This window comes from Cyclopterus lumpus, chromosome 7, assembly GCF_009769545.1.
Source record: "Cyclopterus lumpus isolate fCycLum1 chromosome 7, fCycLum1.pri, whole genome shotgun sequence".
Lineage (NCBI taxonomy): Eukaryota > Metazoa > Chordata > Actinopteri > Perciformes > Cyclopteridae > Cyclopterus > Cyclopterus lumpus.
In genome coordinates, this window is record NC_046972.1 from 9639855 (window position 1) to 9654178 (window position 14324).

At 42.5% G+C, this 14324-nt stretch overlaps 1 protein-coding gene across 1 annotated transcript in view; it reads right to left on the reverse strand.

Moving 5' to 3' along the window:
* prdm16 (PR domain containing 16) overlaps positions 1-14324 on the reverse strand; it is an 82039-nt gene that overhangs the window by 66796 nt on the left and 919 nt on the right.

Here is a 14324-nt window from a genome sequence, read left to right on the forward strand (position 1 = left end):
TGTGGACAGAGGTCCAATGCTCTGGTCATCTGATTGCAAGACTTTGGTCTGGCGCATGATTAATCAAACTGATTGGATGGGGCAAATATGGTTTGTGATAGCACAAAGAGGGAGAGGGTCAGAGAGAGAAATTGATTGCTTTGTTGTGTGTGAAGATGTGTGAGTGGGTGTGTTTGTGGATGTGTGCGTGTGTTTGCGTATGAAGGTGCATCGGTGTGTATGAAGGGGGCTGAGGTAAAGTTGCCGTGTGTTTGAGGGTCAGGGGTCAGATAAATGGAACATGAAAGACTAAAAACACAGTGCGGCGCTGCTGACACAGCCACAGCCCTGTTAATATCTCACAGGGACTGCACACACACTGCGAGTACACAGACTTGTTCTCGCACACACGCACACTCACCTACAAACACATGTATCCCAACGCGGTACACAGCAACGTTTGAGTAATTGAGCTGTGCCATTGCAGCTTTGTAATCGCTGACATGTCTTTACATAGCCTTTGTGCCTGAACAATAGAGTGCCAGGACTAAGTTGTCGCTGGTCACAAGAAAGGAGGAAGAGAGAACAGGAGAGAGAGAGAGAGAGGGGGGGGGGGTGTTGGAGGGTAAAAAAAAAAAAAAAAGCAAACAAGCAGCTTAGCCTGTATGTATGGGTGCCACCTGGTCTTAGATCAATGCACTGACACATAGGTCATTTTTAATATGCTTTGATCTGTCCCCCCAGCTGGGCCTCGTGTGTGTGTGTGTGTGTGTTCAGAGGGGTGCTTGAGTGTGCTCTGTCAAGCACATCTTGTTTAGGACGCCAGAAAAGGTGTGCGAAATATCAAATAGTCCCTTTATTAGCCCCATTCTTCTTCGCTCATTATCTCTCGAACTGCCTGCCTGTAGTTGTGAGGAGGGAGACAGAGATGGACTGATGATCTAGAGGGGGAGTGATACGGTAGCAATTTTGTGAAGTTATTCATTTGAAATTAAACGTTTGTATGAAATGTTATTGGACAATATCGATGCATATAGAAGAATTGTTGTGTTAAGTGGCCTGTGGTAATTAATTGGACTTATTTTTCTTAATTCCCGGGAAAATATTTGGCGCCTTTTAACACACACAATATCATTTGTGTCAGCTGAGCCGGAACACAGCACCCTAAAAAGAGCAAACCGAGGCTCAGATATAAGCTTACATTTACATTTTTGTGTTTTCCCCTATTTAGGCAAACACAGACTGTTAATCAAAGTCAATCTTACTTATTTCCACCTCACATTCTTCTCCCCTTGTACCACACCACCCTTGTCAATCATGTGCTGTATGTGAGAAAAACAACTCCTAATTGTGAGAAAGGAGGGGGCACATACAAGCATCCCTGGGTTTACTGAATCATTGCACCCAATCAGCAAGACATGAAGATAATAACACGCATTCTTCATCTTTCTTTACTCCTCGCTCTCTTTCATTTTCTTGTCTCTTTCTCGCTGTCTCTCTCCTCTCTTTCTCTCATTAAATCTGTTCCACCCTTTAACCCTGTAGGCAGGTGCTACTATAATTAGCCATTATTTGACTATCAAAAGTCAGGAGTTGATTAAATGGCCGTGAAGCAGCACGCAGAGCACTTTCCCTCTGAGCCCAGCCCCATAATTTCAAAAGCTTCTTGCAACCTGCTGAGGGCCTTTCAGGTCTGTGAGACGCCGCTTCCGACCGCTGGTAAGAGCCTGTTGCCGGCGGTAATCAAAACTGATAATCTTACAGGAGAGGAGGGGGAGGGAGGGTTGTGGGTGGAGGAGAGAAAAGAGAGCGAAAGAAAGAAATGGTCGGGGGCTTTCGGGAGGTTGGAGCTCAAGCAGCGAGCCTTCCATTAGAAATGTGTTGTGGCTCTGAGAGGGCCGGTGGCCAGCAAGCGGTGAAAAATGCTGCTTTCTTAAGTCAAGTGAATGGCATCTCTTTAGTGATTAGCAGCAGTAATAATGGGCACCCCTGCCTGTTACCCCTAAGTCCATTTTATTGCTAATTCATTTACCTGTTATTTCAGACAAACTTGACAGGAGTCACCTGCTAAGAAGTCATGTTTGTCAAGCAGGTATGCCCATTAGCTGGGGATCTTAAATCACCCTCACAATGGTGGAGGGGAGTCGAAAGGCTGGCCTTATTGTCAGCAGATAACACCACACCACAGTCATCCTGACCAACGTGGAAAATCTTTTCTGCTGCAAAAATAATTAAGACTTCATCCCTGGGGTGATTCTTAATTAATGCATTTCTTTTTGCATTGTAAGTGGATTTTAAGCCAGGCTGATCTGCTTTTGTGCTCTGTACTGTGAAAATCCTGTACACTCAGGAAAAACATTACATTCGACCTGGTGCATTAACCTTTTAAAAAACAACCTATTTTTTAGGTTTCTGCTCGAAATAACATACCCAAACTAAAACGGGTGTATCTCTGCAACCACAAAGGCTATTTGAATAATATGTGTTACTGATTTAGAGTAAATAAAGATGAAACACAGCAACAATTGAATTTTCAGGTTTGCCTAGGGAAAAAAAGCACTTTCAGGATGATTATCTCTTGGAAGGATGCAGAACAAAGGTCAAAAACCACCCAGAATAAAGCACAATGTGGGACCACTCTCTGCAAAGTTTGACTTTGAAAAACTGAAGCAGATCAAAGTTAGAGAGATTTTAGTACCGATAAATTATGCAAAATGGACATTTGGGCACCATCTGTGCAATTTGAATTTTATCATCTACCAAACCATATATTTAGATTGTATATTACTTATGGTGTTCAATACATCCAAATACAGCAGTCTGTGTTGATAAGAAGAAGAACAATGATTAAAAAAAAAGAAGCCTAAGTTAAGTAACATTTGTGACTGTAAGCGCTAAAGCGATTCATGTTGATGTGTTCTTTGGCTCATATCTCGGTGATGCTTTGGTGCAGAATTATTTTCTAAAGATGTTTAGAATCTGTGTTAAATCGTCTTACTTTTTGCTATCTGTTTTTTTCTGATAACAGCGAGCTACGGGTTGCGAGTGGCCTGACTCCTGACAAAATTATGATTATATTTGACTAATTCTTTTAGTTGGTGTTTAAGTTGTGTGGAAATGGCTTACTAATTCTTGTAGCCCAAGTTCTGTTGTTTAATTTGATGTACAACATCAATATATCTGCTCATGTTTATTGTAATGTTTTACACAATTTAACCCTAATGTGTAAATTTCACCCCAAATGGAAGGCACGGTTTTTAAAAGGTTAAGGAAAAACAGCTGATTGAAAATTAGTTTTGAAAACATGTAATAATCTCTTTTTGTGGGAAATTAAATCTCCCAAAGACCTCATTTTGAGTTTAGTACAGTTTCAACTGCAGGCCGACCTTTCTGCATTTTCACGGCAGAATCCCCTTTCACTGAGCAAAGCCATTAATATCCAAATAAATATTTGACTAGATATAGTTTATATTGGAATAAATCATGTCATATACACGCTGCTATATTCCCCAAGGAGAATTGTGGCAAAATAATCACTTTGACTCCCTGGTTAATGTTCTGGATAATTCTCCCAAGGGAAACACTCTCTATGATAATACCAGCATATGAGCATCTCGATCTGAAATGTCACAGCTGAGATTAGAGCGGGGTTGACTCCCTGTGTATAGTGTACTCCCATGGAGTGTGGAGAAAACTAAATGGCTTTCGGTATTAACGTAGCGGATTGAAGAAGCGCAACAAAACATGTAAATATATACAAATCTTTGATTGGATTATTACATTTGGGTATAAAATTTCTCTGTGAAAGTCTTTTGCCGAAGACAATAATCACCAGTGAAAAAGAAAGAAGGTGTGATATCATTTAAATTGAGTCTTTGCCCAACATCTCAGCCTTGCTGGTAGATCACCCTCTCCTCCAGCGCGCTGGCCACAGGCATTGTCTCTGAGTGCAGGTCACTCGGAGTGTCCTGCAGTAAACTGTCCCCATTCGTTTCAGTGTTGCTACATGATTAAAAGGATTATCCACTTTGAATTAAGACACAGAAAACCCCTCTCTCTCGGGAAGATTCTCTATGTGTGTGTGTGTGTGTGTGTGTGTCGGAGGGGGGGCTGCTGCCTCTCATGCGATCCCCCACTCGGCCTAATCATTGTTTCTCTAACAGATAATTCTCCATGTCCTCACACGTGTCGGTGCGTGTGTTTGTGTGCGTGTTAATTAGAGCTGCACCGGCTGAGTGTGCTCTTCCTTGTAATCACTTAATTAGGGGTGACGGCCCCGATGCTTGTTTACTCAATTAGCCATCCTCCTTAATTATATAATTCACAGCAACATTCAACTGTCCTTGTTGGTGAGCGCCATGAAGGAGCGATGCGCTGACATAGCTGGGTGTGCAAATGTACACAACCTTCTACCTGATAAATTTGTATGATCTTTTTGTTTTTTTGTTGGGATGATTACTGACTGAAACAGCAAGCCATGGGACTACAAACCAAATGCAGAAAAAGGAAGCTGGATCCATGTAAAATAGTCTGCATGTCACTTTCCTCTCAAGAAAACACGTGCATGGATCATCAGACACTAGGCCATGCTCATGGACTGCATATGAGTGCTGAGCCACATGCCTCAGATTACTGTCGCTCTGATTCCCTGAGATTTAGTAATTAATGAAATAATCTACGTTAAAAAAAAGAAAGAAAGTGAAATCTCATGGTGAGTATGATTGATGGTTGCTTTAAATGGAGGCGTCCAGGGCTGGCTCTATTGTTTCTCCTGACCAGCCTTGCCACTTACTCCACCACCTCCACCCCGGCTCCGTCATGTGGATTAAGGCCTGCCGTTTATTTAACGGTGCATTTGAGCGAAGGGGTGACCAAGGTGAAGCTGGTGGGGTGGGGGGGGGGGGGGGGGGGCAAGGGGGGTTGGCAGGGTGTCTGTGCTGTGCCGTCGCGGGACGTCTCTTGCGGGACAGTGCCAGGCTGCGCTGTGGGGAGACGAGACAGGGCCTCCCCTAGTGGACTAATGCCCTGTAATGAAGATTAAGGACTCAGTCAAAGACCATACTGTTCAGCCGAGATCGGAGGAAGGAGAGAGAGATGGAAGGAGGGGGAGAGGGGAGGAAGTGAGGATAAAGGATAAAGCAGGGATAAACAGGATAGAAACCTTGTTTTCAGAATTATCCTAATTTTCAGCAACAGGGTACAGATACCGTCAAACTATACAAAAAAATAATGCATAAAATATTTAAGTGATTTATTATTTTACCATATACCCACATTTACCTCTTCTATATAAATATTTCTTAACCAGCTGTGAACAAAAACAGATTTTTGTCTACAATGGGCTGACTGCCTTACAAGCTGTAAGCTGTAAGAGTAATCACCTCTTAAACCATCACTGCAGACACAAACTTTTATAGAGAAATTATGTGAAACAAAAAGCACTATAAAAAAGGTACAAAGGTGAAAACTCGTAACAACAAAAACATTCTTTCGTAAAATTCTTGGCAAAAAAAATTGTGCCCTGTTTGAAATGCACATCTGTATACCCTTTCCTCTGATCATAAAAAATACAGTCATGATTTATCTAGCAGATATGGAGTATCATTATCATTTTGCTTCCCTTCAGGTCATCAATTTTCTTGTTAATTTATTTGGTATCCTTATTAGCTTTTACCAACACAACAGCTACTCTTTTTGTGGTAAGAGACCCATTTGGCTGTGACTGAAAGTAATGGAGCTGTGTGTATTATCTCTGTTTCAAGGCCCTGCTCTAAAAATCTAGTTGTGCGTGATATTAGTGAAAGCAGTTGATGAATATTAATTTGATTTCAAGGGCTATCCAGGGCCCAGCCAACATGGGCAGAGATATACTCACACTTATCCACATATGTATGTGTGTGTGTCGAGGTAAGAAGACAGTTAACCAGAGCAGCCTGAACACACGGCACGCGTCACTTACCACCCGGTGGCTAAAAGCTCCCTGAAGACTAGTTACGCCCAGACACACTTCCACTGTCTTCCGCCATTGTCTTATCCTTCACTTGTATCTTGTATTCTTTTTTTTTTTTTTTACAAACATTTTCAGATGTTTTGACTACCCACAATATTTAAGGGGGAAGAGAGATGTGCAGACATAGGGATGGATGGATGGGGTAGGCGGGTGGTGGAGGAAGGGGTATCCTTTTTCACATGACCTTGTGTTGGCGGGGCCAGCCTCTCACCCCCACTCGCTGTCTCTCTTCCCCAGACCGGGTGTGTGTCTCTGACTGGCCTGGCAGTTCTTGCCTCTCTTGGGCATTCCTGTGCATTCCTTCCCTGTCTTGCCCCCCCATCCCCCTGCCTCGGCTGTCTCTTGCCCTCTCAGGGTTTCCATCTTTACTGACGTTCACTCTCCTGCTCGAATTCCATCTTTTGCCCGTCTATCAATAGACATCGCGTTGTGTCAACACCTCCCCATCTCCCACGCCATGTCTGTTTCTCTGGCAGTTTTGTGTGCGTGTTGTCTTTCCTCTTTTCAAGTTGATTAATGAAGTGTTGTAAAGAAATTACAACAAAGAGGGACTTTATAAAAACCTAGTGTGTCCAAAGTGCCCATTTTCTTTTAAATATCACACTTTAGCTTTTTCTCAGAAGTCAAAATATGAAAGTATTTTGTGACGTATTCTGAGGTGCACACAAAATAAAGGTAAGAAAAGAAATGCGATGTAGCGTTTCAATGCACCCTTTCGTGATATCCTTGTCTGATGCTGTGAAACATATTTTTGAAGAGCAGGACCACACAACTCTCTGTTCTCTGCCTCCCCCTGGCTTCTGAGTCTCCGTGGCAACGGCATGCGGCCCGTCATGTTATTATCACCAATGCTTGACCAGCCGGCCCTCTGCATTCACTATGTCTGCCTTAATGGACTCACTGCTTTCTTGACAGACAAGACGGATTGTGTGTGTTTTTTGTGTCTTTTTCAAAGCGTACGAATGCCAAAATGTCCTTACAAGCACAGAAAGATGACAATAATCCTCCAAAGTGGGGACATTTAACCAGTAAGGGGGAAGGCCAAGAGACGTCATGTGAAATATCTCTGCCTTCTGAATGCCCCAAACCACAACATGTTATACCACACAAAAGGAGAGTTCAAAGAATATTTATCCACCTCATTGACAATATGATGTCCTTGGCTTTAGGGTAGATGTTAGAACGTCAGCTTTGGGATTAAGTTTAGCATAAGGGTTAAGGGATAATTAACATCAGTTTTGTGACATTTAAAGTGTAACTTCCCCCTCAGGTCTGAAGTCCCCCCACTATAATAATAATTTTAAAAAAGCAACCAAAAAAAGAAAAGTGTCTTGGCCTTTACCGTCTATCAGATGACTTATCTACATTATTTCATGACATAGATTAGTCCCAATTGGTCAACTATCTCAGAATTGACGTTTGCAAGATTAGGGTTGATTTAAAACTGAACTTTGAACTATTTTCAAACATGGAAGCGCCATTTTTTTAAATATATATTTGGGAAGCAATGTCAATCCACTGATGTGTTTCCTCACAACGAGTCGTATTCATGTATACTTATGACTTGAACACATGTTTGAGCGTGCCAGTTTAATTTCAGCTTTCCCTTCATCTACAGAAGGCCTATGTTTGATTACCCACAGGCACAGAAAAATAAATACTGTTAATATCAAAAGGTATTAATGTATTACGCAGGTAGTGATCATTAAGGAGCAACAGAATTAACTTATACAGATAGTAAAAACAAATGTGTGAAAATTACTTTGTGTGCGTATGTGTGTGTACGTGAGTAGACTCATATGACAGCCCCCACAACTGTCAGACTATCGCCGCCCTCCTTTTGTTGGGTGACCCCAGAGAATGTGCTGGAATGGCCACTGGAGAGGAGATTATGGAGAGACAAAGACCGCAAGAGACGGAATGAGAGACGGAAAGAGAGTGAAAGGCGCAAGAAAGAGAGGGAGAGAGGGAGAGAGAGAGGTCAGGGAGCCAGCTGATGTGAAAGTGCCTCCGATCACCTCGTGCTTCTCCTCCTCCGCCCCCTCGCTCTGTCTCTCTCTATCTGTTCCACTCTTTCTTTCTTTCGTTCCCACTTGAATTCCTCTCCCAGCGCTTCACTCCATTGTGACGTCGGGTTTTTGATCGCCGATAACAACAGAGATGCGTCAGTCAGGGCCCACACACACACATACACACACACAGGACACATACACACACACACACACACACACACACAACATACACACACAGACAAATACACACACACACACACACACACACACACACACACACATACACATTAAAAGTGCCAATGCAAGTTAAAAAGGGGCACACACACACATACATGAACACAGTGACACACAGCAGTGGCCTTTGAGTGAATGCTCCTCACAAGGCATAATGACAGCATTCTGCAGTGACCATGGCCAGAACAGTTCCCACAGACGAGACAGACAGAGAGAGAGAGCGAGAGAGAGTGAGAGCATTTCTTTCTGTCTTCACCTCTCCTCCTACTCCCCACCTCCTCTCCAACAACCCTGACTTTGTGCGGACCGTGACCTTCCACCGTTCAACGCTATTGGCTCACTAAATCTGGACAGATGACTTGGTTGTAACCAATGATTAAATACAACAAAAACATTATTTTGAGCATTAAATACACTACGCTTGTAAGCTTGAAAGTTCGCTCTAAAAAAATTATGTAGCGTGCTGAAGATGGCAAAAATCTCACGAGAAACATAATCAATAAATAATCAATAATGAATCAATAAATCGTTGAAAATAACGCCTCCAGCTAAGCTTTCGAGCTCTGGGGAGGCGATAGGTAACATGACGTATAGGAGTGTATCTGCTATGTTTGCACATTGTGATGGTTTGGAACATCTTGAGCAGACAGATCAACAGCAGAGTTGTTTGATCTTTGCTGCGAGTGACCAGCCATCCTCTGCAAAAGAGCAAGAATCAGCTTCTCAAAATCAGCTTTTAAACTTACATGCATTGAGTATTTCAGGGGAGTATTTGTTTTCAATTGTCAAGTACAATCTTGGGAGGCGAGCGCTAAGCTTTGAAAGATTATCCTGCCTTAGGATCCAAACATTCCCTAACATACATGATTTGGAGTACGTGAGCTCAGCCTCTGCATATTTGTCTGTGTGTCTGCGAGGGACCACTCCCCATCCCTCCGTAACCCACCACCCAAACACGACATAGAAGCTCAGGGCTCACTGTCTCCGGTTTGAAACCACTTTTTTCTCCCATGTGACCTGACACGGTGCAGGATTTGGCGATGTATATTTTGAAGGTGGTGACGGTGGTGGTGCTGGGTGGGGGTGGGGGGCAGGTTATGGAGACGAATGAAAACATGTCACTCAGGGCCCATTAAAAAGTAACCCTGCCCACCAGAAGAAAGGGACCCATATCATCATTAAGTCATCTTGGGGTGAAGTGAAAACTACAAATATTATTCTTGCACCCCCCCTCAAGACACACATGCACACACACTCCTCCCCTTCTTTTCCTTCAAATGACAGAGAAGACGGGATGATTGCAGTACGGTGTGTTTGCTCACGGCCCGAGAATGACAAGAAGATGTTTGGCAACTTCCTGATCATGCATTGGTTTGAATATTATATATATAGAAGAACAGACATTAAGTAAATAATAAGTCATTATTTTTCACTCCGTATAAACAAACGTTTCTATGTTTTTTTATCTTGCCTCTCGCTCAATCAATTTTTTTAGGGACGATTAATCCCTTATTTATTCATTTTTAGTAAATGAATTGTCTGAAAATAAAAGTCTTCAGTCCTGTCTGACCAACATACCAAAACAGATATAAATCACAATCTTTTCGCTCTTCATCCACCCATGCGTAGTGTCTATGGCAAACTGTAACAGATATGTTTTGGTAAAATCCAATTTTCTAGACCTCAATTTATGTCTGTCAATGTGCGAATCAATCCACAGACCAGTCACGGCTCTGGGGATCCCACTCACGGATGTATAAAGAGAACTGGATACGCGTTGGAGGCGGGGCCCCATTCATTCCGATGAAAGTTGCAAAGAAGCAAAGAAAGTTTGACTTCAGAGGGAAAGATTCAGATAGATTGACCAGATCCTCTGCATAAATGACTCTGGATTGGACTGTCAGTGAAATACCGACTTGGAGGACCTAATGATTGAAATAAGGGCTTTTCAACTGGGAAGCTTTCAACTGGGAAGTTAATTTACTGAATCAAATGTATTCACTCAGTTACAGATGTCTCTTTCCTAAACGTACGTTTATGGGCCAAAATGGCATCACTAGATGGACCTGGAAGTCGTAATTCCAAGGTTTGGCCATTATGTCAAATTTGCTCAAAAGTGCACACACACACACACACACACACACACACACACACACGCACACACACACAGAGCCACCTCTGTAACCAAGGGGCATTTGTGACGTTCAGCAGCATGAAAAATGACTTGCCCCCGTGGCGCACCGGGGGTGGCAGTGATTATAATATCCAGATAATCATTTCAAACAAATTATCATAATTATCAATCAATCATGAGCCTATTTAAACAGGGGGAGGGATGGGGGAGTGTAGTGCTGTTGGCAGGGGGTAAACTATGGCCTGGAGCACTGGATCACTTCTGTGACCCATGAGCCTCCCTCTGTCCACATAATAGCCCTCATACATTAAGGGTCATTTAGCTAGCATATTTAGAGATTCAATTCCCCGGCTTGATATGGGGAAAAAAGACATCCACACACAACTAGGTGCACACACACACACACACACACACACCCACACACACACACACACACATTGACTCACAACTGCAGCTGACCCCCATTTGGCTCCCTTGTCTTTCAACATGGAGTGGGAAAAAATTTACTTATAGGTCAGAGTTCATATGAACCCCTCTCACCATTTGCAAATCAAGCAGCATCTAAAACATTTACGGCATATGTTGCTTCACAAAACACGAGTGCTAGAGATTTAAAAGCCCATCTCTGTTGAAAAAACACAAAGAAAAACACAAATCACTATCTGGAAATAATCAGTGCTAAAGAGAAATATGTTGGGCAAGCATGTTCACCTTCACTCAGACAAATAAGAGAGGAAGAGTGACACAGGCGGAGTAACAGAGACTTGATCGTCTTAAAGAGATATTCCGCTGTTTCTTTTCACGGTAAATCCCCCGTGAAAAGCAGCATGAATTGATTCAATCTCAGTGGTATTGAGAGGTGAATGAATGGGGCTTGTTGGAGAGAGCAAGAGAGATGGAGAAATTGAGAGAGACAGAGGAGATAGAAGGAGAGAGAGATAGATAGTAGCCTTCGGGCGAGATGATCGTCTTGGGAAAAAAGCAATCAGTGCTCATTGATTTTTTCTGCTGGTTGAATGGAGGGTGTCTATCTGGAAGTCATTATCTGCCATCTGATCTGCCGGAGTGTTTACACACGTCAGGATGGACAGCAGCACTCCTCTGAAGATGAGGATTAACGCACATTCACACACACACACACACACACACACACACACACACACACACACACACACACACACACACATGCACACACACACACATACACAGTGGAAAGACTGCCTTCTTACTCCCTGCTCCCTATCTGGCTACCACTTTTAAATCCAAGGAATCCAAAAAGAATCACAAGTCCTCCGATACCCTATTAACTTTCACGTGCACACACACTCACTCACACCGACTTAAGTGTATGTGTAGTGTGTGAATGAGAATATACGTAAGCAGGGCCTAGACAGCTAAACAGACAGATAGTCCTGATTTGTATGGCCGGACCGGACCAAACTAAACAATCCTTGATCCTGCCATCAATAGCCACTGATAGCAATCCAAGCTCCAACAACACCACCGCGTCTGCTGAGAGAGAGTAGGGGATGAAATGAGTGGAAGAGGATAGACGCAGTCAGCGGAGAGGGAATTCCGATAACACATCTTTTTATTTTCTCTCTGTGGGTGGGGTGCGAAGATGCGTGTGTGTAAGCCAATATGGCTCGATCCATATCTAAGCAAGAGCTGGATATGAATCCAAGGCCTTAAATCTCACACACACACACACACACACACACACACACACACATACACACAGCTGTAAGCTCTGGGCAGCTTTCAGTAAGTGGACTGGAGAAGCTACAATAACATCTTTGCTTCCGTTTTATCCCCTGCATTAACCCCGACTCTAGCAGTGCCCCCCACATGCCTTTACATTCTTTTCAGACGTGGAATGATCCTGTGTTTGTGGTCAGCTTCAATGTGTCAATGCGGGTATTATTGAGATTCTAGTGGGTTATGTATACCTATATACATATAAGTCTATCGTAGAATATCATTATATTTTTTACTTTGATGTTCTTATTTCATTCATGAGTACACAGTGTCTGGTTTAATTCAGTATAACATCATTAAGTTAAGCAACACTAAGTCAACAAAACAATCTATCTTTTAAGTACCAAATACCTATATTGTGTCAAACACAGAGTCTGTGTGTGTGGCAGTGGTTTAAGTTATGAAGTTGGCATGTATTGATGAGGTTACTAAATATTCCATTACTTATGAAATATCTGCGTCCATGAGCCTCATGCTTCTGGAATTCATTTAAACAGAGAGAGAAGACACAAGTTAGCCTTCTTTATGTCTTCCAGTGCTCATATGTGCACAGTGCACATTTCATTTATTAATCCATCCATGTACCGTACTTTTGTTTTGTGCAGGAGTTGTCAGCCTGCCTATATAGAAATAATCTGTGACCCTAGTGGCTGAAATATAGTTTACATTGACCCGATAATGTGCACAGATACTTCCCTCTATATAAAATATATATAACATACAAAAACACAAAACACAACAACAGGTTTGTTTTTATGTAATGTAATGTGCGGCAACAAATGCAAACTAATAACACTCGCAGTCATACAAACACACACACACACATACTCACACAAACACACACACACACACACACACACACACACACACACACACAGCTTTCAGCAGTTAACTAGTTTATTTGCAAGCTACAACTCAATTAACATTCTACCTTAATCAAGCATAGCGATGTTAATGACATGGTGGAGAAAGGAGAAGTCAATATTTATGTGCTTGTGTGTGTGTTTAAGTGCGCATGCGTGTGTGTGTGTGTGTGTGTGTGTGAGTGTAAGTGTGACTGCACGATGTGGATGAATGAGTCATGTCATAAGGAATGGTTCATGCATAATTTAATTCATATTCATAACAGGCATGTGGTCTGCTACCGCCCGATGAGGGCCCACCGCGACTCACACTCTGCATAATAAGATGTGGCCGGTGTGTGTGTGTGTGTGTGTGTGTGTGTGTGTGTTTGGATTTCATGTGCCCTAGGTAAGCATACTGTATGTCTGTATTCTGCATCTTTGTGAGCCTGAGATTGTGTGTTGCACATCACGATCCTGTCAGTGCATGTATGTGTGTGTGTGTGTGTGTGTGTGTGTGCACTTTTGAGCATGTATGTGCTTGTGCGTGCACATCGGAGTGCACAGGCCACACTTATGTGAAAGGCGGTGAGGTAGTTTTTCCACATTGTACGAACATGTGGGGAACAGGGACCAGCCCAAACCACCTGCGGTCAACTCCTAAAATAAGCTCATTGACTAATGTAGGATTTCAAATCAACCAGGCAGACTGTGATTTGCATGCCCGCCTGTTTATAGAGGGAACAGCAACACGACCCTTGACCTGAAATGCAAATGAGGACATGTACGTTATTCTGTTTTTCTAAAGGGCCAAACATAATTGTGAAATACGCCAAAAGAGATTTTAAGTGAAATACGTCTTGCTCAGGCTGCTCGCGAGGAGTCTCCTCTCACACACTGCTTTTATTAAAGGGAGCTGGAGTATGTATTGAAAAATAGTCCTCCATTAGTTCTGCTCCTGAGGTTTTGACCATCATGTCATGTAAGATAAGACAAAGGGCCCATGCAAACTTTGGAGACAAATTCCACATCTCAGTTTCAATTTCTGTGACAGCTAAATCCATGATGAACGCCACTCGTGTGACTTAATGAATGTTTCAGCTCAGTTCTGTCAACCAACATTAAATAAAGTCCACATTAGAATTGTGAACAAATGACTCTGACTACAGCTCATATTTGAACTATTATTGTATCGTATTATTATTGTGCTGCAAGGTAAGTCAATCAGTTTTGAGGTGAGAAAGAAAAATTAAAAGAAACATTTTCCAGACAATGCCAACAGTGGGTTTTGGGAGTATTTTGAATACTGGTGCCATACTGCAAATATGGATTGCTCTTCTAATCTGATAAAACTG